The sequence below is a fragment of the Culex quinquefasciatus genome, chromosome 3 (assembly GCF_015732765.1).
Source record: "Culex quinquefasciatus strain JHB chromosome 3, VPISU_Cqui_1.0_pri_paternal, whole genome shotgun sequence".
NCBI classification, from domain to species: Eukaryota; Metazoa; Arthropoda; class Insecta; order Diptera; family Culicidae; genus Culex; species Culex quinquefasciatus.
In genome coordinates, this window is record NC_051863.1 from 36,472,068 (window position 1) to 36,484,343 (window position 12,276).

Here is a 12,276-nt window from a genome sequence, read left to right on the forward strand (position 1 = left end):
GTGTACTGAACAGCAGCAGCGGGGCCGTATTAAATATTGTATTTCGACGAAGTTTTTTCTGCAGAAATCCTTGGTGAAACGTAAACCAAACTTTGTTTTGAAGTGAATTGATGTTAAGAATGTATGAAAAGTTCACTTTATAACATAGAAAGTTCCTTAACCACGAAAAACTAACGAATTGAACTTTTTTATATTGTTATGTGTCCTTTTGTCTATTTGATTTTTCAATAAAAATTGATTGCTATCAATCTGATTCTTCGAGGGCAGGTAGGGAGTGTACTAACGAATGGAATAGTGGAGTAATCCCAAATGTTTACGTTTTTGCTTTGTGCCCTAATGAAATGTTTGGCTCGATATGACTCTAGATTTATAAATGTCTCAGACGTCTACACACTACGAAAAAATCGTGTAATTTTCCGTCAAATTAGATGCACATAACTGGAGCATCAAATGAGACGTAAAATTACGTCTAATTTTAAATTACACGATCCAACCCACAAATCGAGGTCGTGTAAAATTACATCTCACGCAATTTTTGTTGGACGATATTCTTATTGGAAATGGCAGTTTCTTATAAGACGAATAAACACATGTTTAGCTTGACCAAAACCGATGTTTTATTGGACCTCATTATAATTAAATACAAATTTTGTTCATTCATAACCAAAACAATTCTTTCCGGCTTTTTTTCCTTATTTGTTTGAAATCACTTTGTATTTTACTGCGTCCATTTACCAGATATTGTTGGTCACCCTGCTGAAAGGAATCCGCTGTTCATGGGAATCTGCTTCTACTTAGCAGCTTCACCACACCGTCACTTTTCACTGAATCTTTCACTTTAAAAAGGCAATGATTTCTTCGACCGGATAGTCCGCTTTAAAAACTGCAGATCCACGGCGTCCAGAACTTGGTTCCTGGTCAACCGGCTTTCTGTAAGATGTCTGAAAGAAAGTAAACAAAGCACCACCTGTAATGAGAACCCGAGTTAATTAAGGTTTAATTGATCCGATTGATACAGAAAAATAGTATATTTACCTTTGCTTACTGCTTGTAAATGCCTCCGTTGGTCGTTTGATCCAAGTTCCGTAATAATACCGGCAATAATTGAGGGGGAAATCTCCAGTCACAGCTACATCCACGATTTTCAATATGGCTGTCACTTTTTTGCACAACACATTCGGCACACGTGGAATGAAAAATGTGCGTGATATTCTGTGTTATCTGATGTAACATTACATCTAAAAACACGCTCCAATTATGTGCATCAAATTTGATGTAATATTATGTTAAATTTTATGCTTTATTAGATTTCGCATAATGTAATGTTTGGCAAAGGCATGACAGTGTAAATTTGGGCTTATTACGTCAAAACAAACCTAATTTCACATCAAATTCTCATTGACATGAACAAATATTAAAACAAATGAGTGGTTCCATTAAATGTAATATTCCAAATTTTTTAGTGTATACTAACAAAATAACATAAATTTGCAATTGAAATTTTTCCGAGGCCTTCGGATTATCGAGTCTGGACTATATCCTAAATTTGATTATCTGAAGGTTTCTGTACATACTTCGGATAATCGAAACATGAACAAAAATCTACTTTTAGTTTTGAAGTCAAATGTTGAAACATTTAACAATAAAATATAGTTCAGACTCGATTATTCGAAGCCGAAGTTTTGATTATCCTAATCGAAATCATATTTTAATTCAGAGATTTCGTGATTCGATTACTCGAAAGTTTCTTCAGATCGCAAAAGCCGCCATTTAGATTAAACACAATCAGATCATAAAGCATTTTAAAGTCATTATTTCGGTCAGAGACTCAAATGAAAAAAAAATAAAATAAAATAGGGATGGCGACATAAACTTAAAAAAAATAAAACGGTGAAAAATTGAGGAATTTTTGAATAAAATTGCCTAAGAGACATTTTAAATATTGGACCTCTGTTTGCAGAAATACAGCGAATTAAAGAAAAAGAAACAAAAAAATTACAGTTTTTTTAAGTCTCATTCAAACAGCCTTCAAACCATCATCTAGATACTAACGGTCCTATCTTCAATGTGAAAAAAATAAACATTCTCTCAAAAACATTTGTTTTTATTTTTAAATCAACTCTAACATTTTAAAAGGGCGTAACAATGAAAGATTGGTCATTTTAAAAATGCTAGTGTTTATTGAAAAAGTTTGAAAAAAATGTTTCCAGGGGTGGATAGTTATGGACACTTTACAAAAAATGATTTTTAGCTAAACATACACTTTAGGTGGATATATCTTGAAAACGGTGCACTTTATCAAAAAATCTGAGCAATACTTTTCGATAGTAAATTAGATTTTACATTTAAAACTGAAGTAAAAACTCGATTAAAATTCGTTTTTTTTTTTCATGAAACACATTTAAAAAAAATCATGGCTCGGTGGCAAATTTGTGCATAATTTTTTTTATAGTTCTTCATAACAAAAGTCGCAGCTTTTGTCCCCTAAAACATTTAAAAAAAAATCAAATATAGTTCTTCATAGCAAAAGTCGCAGCTTTTGTCCCCTAAACATTAAAAAAATCAAATATTCAAAAAAAATACAATTGATTTTTTGTGCAAAAAAAATAGTTTGCACCATTTGAAATTTTGTCAACGTTATTCAAATGCTTTAACTCAAAAACAAAACAAAAATGATATAATCAAACAAGGCAGTCAACACTTGCAATAATAAAAAAAAAGAATGTAAAAAATACACTTCTACCCTAATCAAGGAATTAAACCCCGTACTCATGATAGCATAACATCGCTGGACGACCTTCGCGCGTTCAACCGACTTTGTCTATGCTAATCACTAGGGTTAGTGAAATTTCACGATTTCGCGGACAGCGTGAAATCCGTGAAATTTTGCTTTTTCCGTGAAATCCCGTGAAATTGTATGTTTGTGTGAAACTGTAACGATTTTTCTTAATATAATTCATCAAACTCAAATAGGAATGAAAATAATCTTAGTACACCCTCTCGTATGCCGATGTCCAGTTCTGGGTGTAATTATTGCAAAGTTAAGCGGTTTTATTACTTGTAAAGGGTTAGTGATTTTTGACGATATCGTGTACGGCTTAAACTTCGTTAAATTTATCAATTTTTGCAAATGTTTTTTTAAATAACAAAATAATAAATATTTGATCCATAAAGACAATTTTAAATTTTATTATTTTTCAATTGAAACGCGTGATATGCACCATTTGAAGAATTGTTAATTTTTTTCAGGTTTTTAGAAAATAACTAAATTTAGTAATATTTTCATTCGTTGTAATACACATTTTGCTGCTATTTTATTTGAAAGGTATTGTTTCAATAGAAACTCAAATAACCCAGCTTTATTTTATTCAAAATAAAATGAAGACTTTTTTTTTATTTTTCAAATTACCTTTTAAAAACACTTCAGATTTTTTTTGGGTCCTGTTTAATTTTGATAATATTTGATTATTTGGGTGGATGATTCCCGCGAAAAACTTTTTTTTTGTTTTCTGTTTTTATTTTGAATTAAAAATTTCGATTTCGTTACAAATCATGTTATATTTGCCTATTAATTTTAAATTAAGTTTACGATAAGTGAGATGAAAAGTTTAAAAAAAATATAGGAATCAAATAATTTTACTCATTTTGGCTGAACAAGATTGTTTAATCATGCTTAGATATGAAATTTAATAAAATGCAAATCAGCGAAAACTTTTAATCTTTACTAGTCGAACATTAAAAATTTCAGTCCAGTAAATGAAAAAATGCATATCCTACCCTTGTTTCAAAAAATATAAACAGCTCATCCATAAATCAGAAGGAAACTTTTTTGAAAATTAGGAGAATTTTGTTTAAGTGAAGTTTTATTTAAGTTTATTGAAGAATAATATATAATGAAGCATAACAAGTTGTTTCTGTGATTTAAACATAAGATTTTCTGATTTTTTTTTTAACATTTTTCACGTTCCGCGAAATTTGCGTGAAATTCGGTGTGTTGAAATTGAGGTCCCCATGAAATTTCCAATTTTCTAGCGTGGAAAATCACTATGCCTACTAATCACACTCACCCAGTATGAGCAGTTCTAAGTACATGCGGACCTGCTCGCGTTGACCCGTTGCTGCCCTAATCGTCAAAACCTTCGCGTCGTCCCAAGGTACCGGACGATTATGTCGCAACCAGTATCGGCCCTTTCTGGCTATTATTCATCGACTCGTTAATTCTCAAGGTGCCTAGAACCCTTAAGCTAGCGGCGGCTCCATAATCGCATAAGTCCTTCCCCGTGCCATCGACAACAACGGACGTTGCATAATCAGGTCACTTCTGTACACCCGTTAATGGTGTCACTGACTGATTCTGGTGGACTCAAACGGTCACGACTACCAAGGGGAAGAACGTTCGCGGATATCCAGAACGAAACACGATCTACACCACCACCACAAGCGGCCGCCAGTTAAGGCAGGAGTCTGAGCAGAGAAAGAGAACTAAAACCGCGGACTTGCGCGCTGACGACCAAACTACAGTCTACAGTCGGAACATGAGACATTTCGGTGGTGTTGGTGTCGGTTGCTGCGCCGGATTTGAGGTTTGGGACGGGGTTGGACCGCCTAAATCTGAACCGATACACACATCAGTGGGCTCGCAATCGAAGTGAGATGGTTCAAATTTATTAACAGCTGACGCAAGTCGATTCAATAAGTGGGGCTGGAATGAATTGGAATGGTGATGATTACGACGATGTTGGAAGATGTTTGAAAGGGGGTGGAATGGAACACAAGAGGAAACTAGCTTGCCAATTGTTTTATGAGACGATGGTTAGGATTTCTCTAAAAGATATATTTTATGTATGTATTCACTTTTTTTTTAATTTTTTATGTTTTTTATCTTCAATTTTCAACAAAAACGTTGCATAATTTTATATTTTTTGATCTGGCTAAATCTTTGTACGGTTCGTTCACACAAATTTCCATTCAGTTTTGGCGTCCCTAATTCAAAAGTTATGAAAAAATGGAATAGCGACATTTATTTGAACATATAGACAAACTAATCAAATTTGCTGAAATTTAAAAAAAATCGGAAGAAAAAATCCGCCTGAGTTAGTTTCTTATTTGCAAGGGCACCCCGCATAGTCATGAACTATATAACTACTTTATGACAAATAGTTACTCAACTATTTATCAAATGGTCTCTACTATTCATTAAATTGTAACCCAACTATATATGTACGATATATCAAACCATTAATTCCATTCCCAAAATAGTTTTGGTCGATTTTACTATATGAGAAATTAGTTGTTAGGCAGAAAACTATATGAGGTTTTCATACATATGTAAATATTTTTATAAACTTGGATTTTACGTCAAATAGTCATTGCCCAAAAATTTACTATTCCCTATATAGTTTCTGAAAAACTACTTTACCGACACTACTTTGCCGACACTTTAAAAAGACCGCAAAAATGAACCCTACAATTGTTGTGATAACTACTTCGGATATAATCAAATTTGATTTTTAAGTTCTATCGATAGTTGGTGAATGTTTACCGCCATTATATGTGATGTTATTTACGTTGCTGCCGAACTGCTGCCGCCTTATCCGATTGATCTATATCTGTTGGTGGTTTTTCAGTGGTTTTGGTGACATGTTGTGTTAGAAGGGAGCAAGCTCGGGGGCAAGTATTTTTCGATAAGTCCAAGTAGTCCAAACAATTGACTCATTTTATAGTGAACAGTAATAGTCCACCATGTAGTACACATATTTTTGGTGTATGGTAAGAACAGCATGCCTACTTTTTCTGGAATAGTGAAAGTCAATTTCATGAGCCCTCGTAACATTTTTCTTCTTTTGAGGAGTTTTCTGATAATCTGAGGAGAAGTGGGGGTGTTGAAGGTTCTCTATCATCCAGAGGAATCGACTGTGATCAATTTACTTGATAAAAGTTGAAATTTTTGTACCAATCGTTTAACATATAGTTGGATTATATAACAAACTGTAATTGTACTCCATACTGTTGAAATATTGTTTGAACTATTTGGACTTATAGAAATTTTTAATTCAAAATAGTATGGTGTATAGTAATTTTACTTCATGTAAGTTGACAAATTGTTTGGATTATACAAACTTATCGAAAAAATGTGGCCGCCATCAATTGTGTTCTACTATAGCATTTATAGTAGGTTTTAGTTCTTACAGGTTCTGACTATAAAAATCTAAAATCTGTGGAATTTTGCTATATTGTTCTCAATAAAGTTGATAAATTGTTTGAACTATTTGGACTTGTACATTTTTTCGTTGAGTCACGTTGTCTAAACAATCCGAACTGTTTAGTGTAAGGTTATTGTTCCCCAAATAGTTCAAAAATAGTTAGAATCATTAGATTTACTTCAATAAAAACGTCATCATTTGACGATCAGTTTCGTTATGGTTTTGTATAGTGCCGTAACTATATGATAATGGTTAAGTATGTGGTAACTACATCTATTTTAGTAGTAATATAGTTTAGACTATTCCCCCGATGGTTTTTGATTATGCGGGACCCTATCAACATATTCAAACCATTAATCCTCATTTAAGAATTTGATATGCAAATTACTCATGCACTCCCACACAGCTGCACTTGCAGATTTTGACCATCGTCGTATCGGCTCCCTCTCGATAAAAAAAGGATTGCCATTACGGATTCTCTCTTGCGATGGTTTTATCCAAGAGCAAACCCCCAGAACAGACCAACACACCGCAAAACCTGTTGTGTAAACTTGTAAAGGTGTATGTTTTTGACTGTTGTCGTCTTCCACACAGCTGACGGCTTTGTTTGTTTTGGGATGCTGCAACCGTTCAGCTCCAAAACGTCTACAGCGAGAGATGACCATTCGAGATGATCCGCGATGACGTTTCAAAAAGGGCATTGTTTATCCCACCAAAACTGTCCATAGAACAAAAACGACCAAAACTTCAAACAAACAACCAAGCAAATAAACGTTCTTACACCGATTTTGTGTTTGTTTGTTTGCATTCCTATTTGCACCAACACCAGCGCCGGTTTTGTGTTTTCATTGCGGTCCCCGCTTGTGTTGGTACTGGCACGATCGTCGTCGCGGGCCTGTGCGGGAGAAAGAGAATCTTCTGCTTGTTCACCACCCATCCACCCACCCTCCTTCGGCACCCGGCTTCTGCTGAAACACCACGGGTGAGCGTCAAGATGGTCCTACCAGCGTGGCCCGAGCAGTGGAAGGTTGCAGGAAATGTTTAGCTAAGTTTGATGTTCTGAAAATGTTTTAATCTGGTTCTATTTTGTGGATTTTTTTATTTATAATTCAATCTTTAAAATTATATGAATTATGATAAATTTGGGTTAGGCCATTAACCTAAAAAAAAATACAGTCTCGGAAAAAATAATTCTAAAATATGTGTCTCAATAAAAAGGTACAAACAACAATAAATTCCCCTGACTCGCGGTTTCGAAAACACCCAAAAAGCAAAAACTGGAAATTTGATTTATTGGACCTTTTCAAAAAAAAAACTCCAGAATTGATATAACCTTGTATGTAACTAAATCCAAGCATTAGCAAAACTTGAATAATTGATTGTGTTCTAGTCTGGTCAAAGCAAACAATCGGCAGCTTTGCTGTATTTTTGCTATTAAATATTATATTTTTCAATTTCGGCAACTTTTTTTCATCGAAAAACTTTCCCTGTTTTAAACATGTTATACATTCAACATTCTAACTAAAAAAACCGGAGTTTGAAGGTTGTAAGTTCAAAATTCACTGAATGGCAGATCTTCAAAGTTGAAAATGAAAAGAAAAAACATGCTTTTTGACAAAAAACAAAGATTATTTTTCATAGGGAGTGTTCTTTTATTACGTAACGCAGTTAGGGGAAATGTTACGAAAATTGGGGGAGGGGGGGGTGTGATGAAAAATTATGTTACGTAACGCAAAATTTTCATATAAGCATTCATAAAAAAATGAAAAAAGACCTTGTGTTGCGCGTTACAGAGGGGTAGGTGGGATCCCTCAACTGTTGCGATTTGTTACGAAGGGGGGGAGGGGGTTAAAAATCTCAAATATTGCGTTACGTAATAAAAGAACGATCCCATAGTTGTACTGTGTAGCTGTTTAATAAACAGCACTGCTAGCCAAACATGTAGAGATTGCAGATTAGAGGTGGGCAAAAAAGAACGAGCCGCTCAAAGAGCCGGTTCACTGAAAAAGCGAAAGAACCGTGGCTTACAAAAGAACCGCGGTTCTTTTTTAAACTTCGATGTTTTGAAAGAACCGGCATGGCATGATTTTTGTTATAAATATGATTTATTGAATTTAAAAAAAAATAGAATTTGATTTGTTTTTGAGAATTGAAAATTCAATTTAAAATATTTCAATAAAATATAATAACAATCAATCTCAAAAGTAAATGATTTTTTAAATAACAAGAAAAAACTTTGCAACTGATTGTACTTTAAAGTATTACCGGGATAAAAATTTGAGCATTTCAAATTGCATAATATGTTCAGTAAAGCCAAAAATATACTGAATAGTTTAGAGATTTTGGAAAAAAATAAATCCTTTTGTCCGATTAAATTTTAGTGTTTATAGACTTAATCGATTAAATCAGAATGTAGAAAAGAGTTCGCAGAATGTTTTCTTCAAATAAAATATCAGCAATAGTTCAATTCAACGCAATTTCAAAAATAATAGCAATTTTTCCAACATCCTTGATTTAAGTTTGGATGCCATTCAATTACTCGAATGTTTAGGTTCGAGTAGAAATCTTGACATAGAGACCGTCAAGAATTATGGTTTTCAACGGCATCTTCTCCTTTTCAGTTTTATTTTTGATTATCAAATAATTTGTAAAAGTCCAATGTCAAATTACTTATAAAATCATACGATTCTTAAAAAAACCCTATCATCCAAATTTTGAAAAAGAGCGAAAGAGCCGTTCAAAAGATCGGCTCTTTTAAATGAGCGAACGAATATGAGCGGCTCCTAAAAAAGGGCGATTTTGCCCACCTCTACTGTTTATGTACTTTTTTTTTCCTGCATCATTATACAGCAAATCCTCACAAAAACAGCACGATTCGAAAAAAAAGTTCTCCGATCGCGCTCAATTTTTTCTGGGGGTTCTATGGCCAAAATAATTAGACCCGTATTTTTTTTGTTTGGCCATGTTTAGCCAGGGTGACACCGTGTTAGGGTGGTCCGAAAAATGGCAATTTTCGACGATTTTCGCAAAAACCACTTAAAAAAATCATATCTCCGCACCATTTCATCCGATTTTAGCTGTGTTGGACGCAAAAGAAAGGTGATTAGTTTGGCTTTTTGGAAAAATAGTAAGAAGTTTCAAAAATCTAGCATAACATTTGAAAAGGTCGTATGAAAACTTAAAATGCTGTTTTGAAGGTACCGGGATCAAAGAGCCTGAAAATATTTTTACCCGATTCCTCGGAAAATTTTACATAATATATCAAAAAATGGTGAAGTTATGTTTTCAATACCTTGAGATACGATTTTTTGAAAATAAAAATAGGGTTTTTCGACGCGCCACGTGCAAAAGTGGAAAAATGACGAAAACGGGAAAAAAATCGTATTTTTTCACTAAAACAGCGATAACATGCAGGCCAAGGATTGATACCTAAGATCATGCAATGGCACTGACCTTGTTGCGTGCTCTTCGGTTGACGTCCACGTAAGGAACATCCTGGAAGGAGCGTAACTAACTACATCCGTAGTTCTGTTAGATCATCCGAATTATCTTGATCAGAACAGTATAGCTCTGGTTCCTTGCGAGTGTCCTATTTTCTTACCTCCACGTTGGCTTGGTTTTCATGATGACCTAGCTGGTGGCCTGTGGAAACGGATCGTAAACCTTTGACCACCGCGGGTCAGAGTCGAGACGGCTAAAAGAAAGGGGCGCGACAATGTGGGGAAGGGAAGTAATTTGTGATTGTAGACGGTATTGTTTTGATTCGCAGTATGTTGAGTCAACTGCTGTGGATGTACCTGAAACATCGCACAACGGGGTTTCTCTTCTCTTCATTCTCAGCTACCAGCTATCTCCTATTTTTATTTTGCTCTTCTGATTCCCAATTCTTCACTGATTCTTCTATTTAATATCCACCATTTGATTTTAATTTTACTAACTTTTGATTCTCTTATCTCTCAAAGCTTTTCCACTCTTTTCTATCAATTGATACTGCTGTAACAAACTTTGTTTTGTTTTTTTTTTTTTCCTTAAAAATATACTTTTCCTTAATGTACTAGTAATATCAAGTCTATTTATCATTCGCCTAATCTTTTTTGATTTTATTGCGAATTTATTTATTTTAATAATTCTTTATCTGTCCTATAAATTATCATTACTATAATCTAAGCTTGTTTCGTATCTCTATTTATTAACTATTGTCTAATTTTACATGTAATACATCTAGCTTCTCATTTTTTTTTTTACTCTTCAAAATACGCTCATCATTCTCTTACTATTGATACTTGATTTTTATAAAATAAATTCTCTTTTACTGTCTATTGTTTTCAATCTTCACCCTTTTTTCAAACAAGTGAGGTTTGAGCCCTTACTCAATTTATGGAATGGTTAAAGGATTAACACAAATATTACTATTGTATTTTTGGTAAACTTTTATAACATGCTTAGGACCAAAAATTGTAACAAAACACCGCGACAAAAGAAATAGCAACAGATAGACAGACTCAACAATAGGGAAGATTTCAGGAGAAAACAATACACAGTAAATAACAATTAGTTTTTAAATTCAAACTAAAAATAAAACAGTTTTTGCTTTAATGAAAGTTGATAGGCACACTATAAATGGTTAGGCGCTTATACTTACATCAAACCCTACGTAATGTACCACCCCCGGCCGAGTTAAAATGCGTAACCGGAAAAGAAGGTGTGCATGCCTGGCACGAACACTCAAAGCGTGTTCTAGCGTGCTGCTCGTACTGACTCAGAGCAAGGGTGAGATGTAGGTGTAAGGGCAGTGCGTGTTCGTCGGGAACCTAGTGCATAAGATCGGTCAAGGCCCGTTCTTACACTGAAAATTGCGAATTGCGAAAACAGCGATAACATGAAAATTTCAGCGGTGACCTATACATGTTAGGGTACCAAAATTTTCGTTATTTAAAAACGCAACTTTTTGAAAAGCTGAACAAATTTACTACAACTTATATTTTTTATAACCTTGATGATCGGACTCCTAGCTGCTGAGAGACATCCTCTTTACGGTAACATTTTGCAAAGAAATGACTATTTTTCATTATAAATCAATTGTCCTTCACTCGCGGAATCTTAGAGTAACTTTTTGAACGGGAAAACTATTATTTTGGTCATGCATATCATATCATTTCGCATCAACTGTACACAAAAAAGTACAAATTCAAAATCGGCTTTTTCAGATCAAGCTCAAATTTGGTTGAGCTATTGATACTATCAAAACATGTAAGAATCCTGATTTTGAACCAAATTGGACCACCCCTTCTTTTTTGGAACCGCTAATTTCTCTATTTTCAAATAACCATATCTTTGAAACGAAAATGATAGAGCAAAAATCTATCATTTTCTGACACCATGACACCATTATTCAAATTTCCACTGAAAAAAAAAGTCCTTTGTCAAAATATTTAGAGAAATTTCCACTGAAAAAAGGTCCTTTGTCAAAATATTTAGAGCCCAATTTCCTCTAGAAAAAAAACAGTCGATTTTTGCTCTATCATTTCTCATTTCATTCGAGTTTTGTGAAAACGATATCTATTGAAATTTGCAAACCAGTTCAAACTGTCAAAATGCTTATTCGTCATTTTCTCGTGTTGCTCTAGATTTTTCGTTTCATATGGCCATTTGAAGAAAGAGTTTTTATTTTTGAAAACCGGCGAAAAACGCCCAATCTTTGGGGCGGTGCCAAAAAATAGGTGTGGTTTAATGTGGTTCAAAATTGCGATTGTTACATGTTTTGATGTATTAATAGCTCAACCAAATGTGAGTATGATCAGAGAAAGTCAAGGTAATATTTCTATAGTTTTTTAAGGGTACTCTAAACAGAATTTACAATTTTTGGTTTTTTTTTTGGTGTTATTAAAGTCGCTTTCAGTCAGGGGCATTGAAACGCCTAAAAAGCAAAAATGAAAATATTGTTTATTGGACCTTTAAAAAACACCAGCTTTTAGTTCAGCAATTGAAGGTAAGACGACGAATCAGATATCTTGATTCAATTATCTGAAGATTCGATTATCCAACGTGATTTATTTATTTATATATTTTTTTA

General features: G+C 33.9%; 1 protein-coding gene and 1 long non-coding RNA gene across 2 annotated transcripts in view; one reads left to right on the plus strand and one right to left on the minus strand.

Annotated features, from left to right (window-relative positions):
* The window catches only part of LOC6039745 (ATP-binding cassette sub-family G member 4), a 73,145-nt gene that overhangs the window by 2,664 nt on the left and 58,205 nt on the right, over positions 1 to 12,276 (plus strand). The window lies entirely within an intron of this gene.
* Positions 594 to 1,210, minus strand: LOC119768606. Its single transcript, XR_005278101.1, has 2 exons — positions 1,036 to 1,210; positions 594 to 967 (listed from the first exon to the last, which is right to left on the minus strand). It is a non-coding gene; the product is annotated as an uncharacterized LOC119768606 (long non-coding RNA).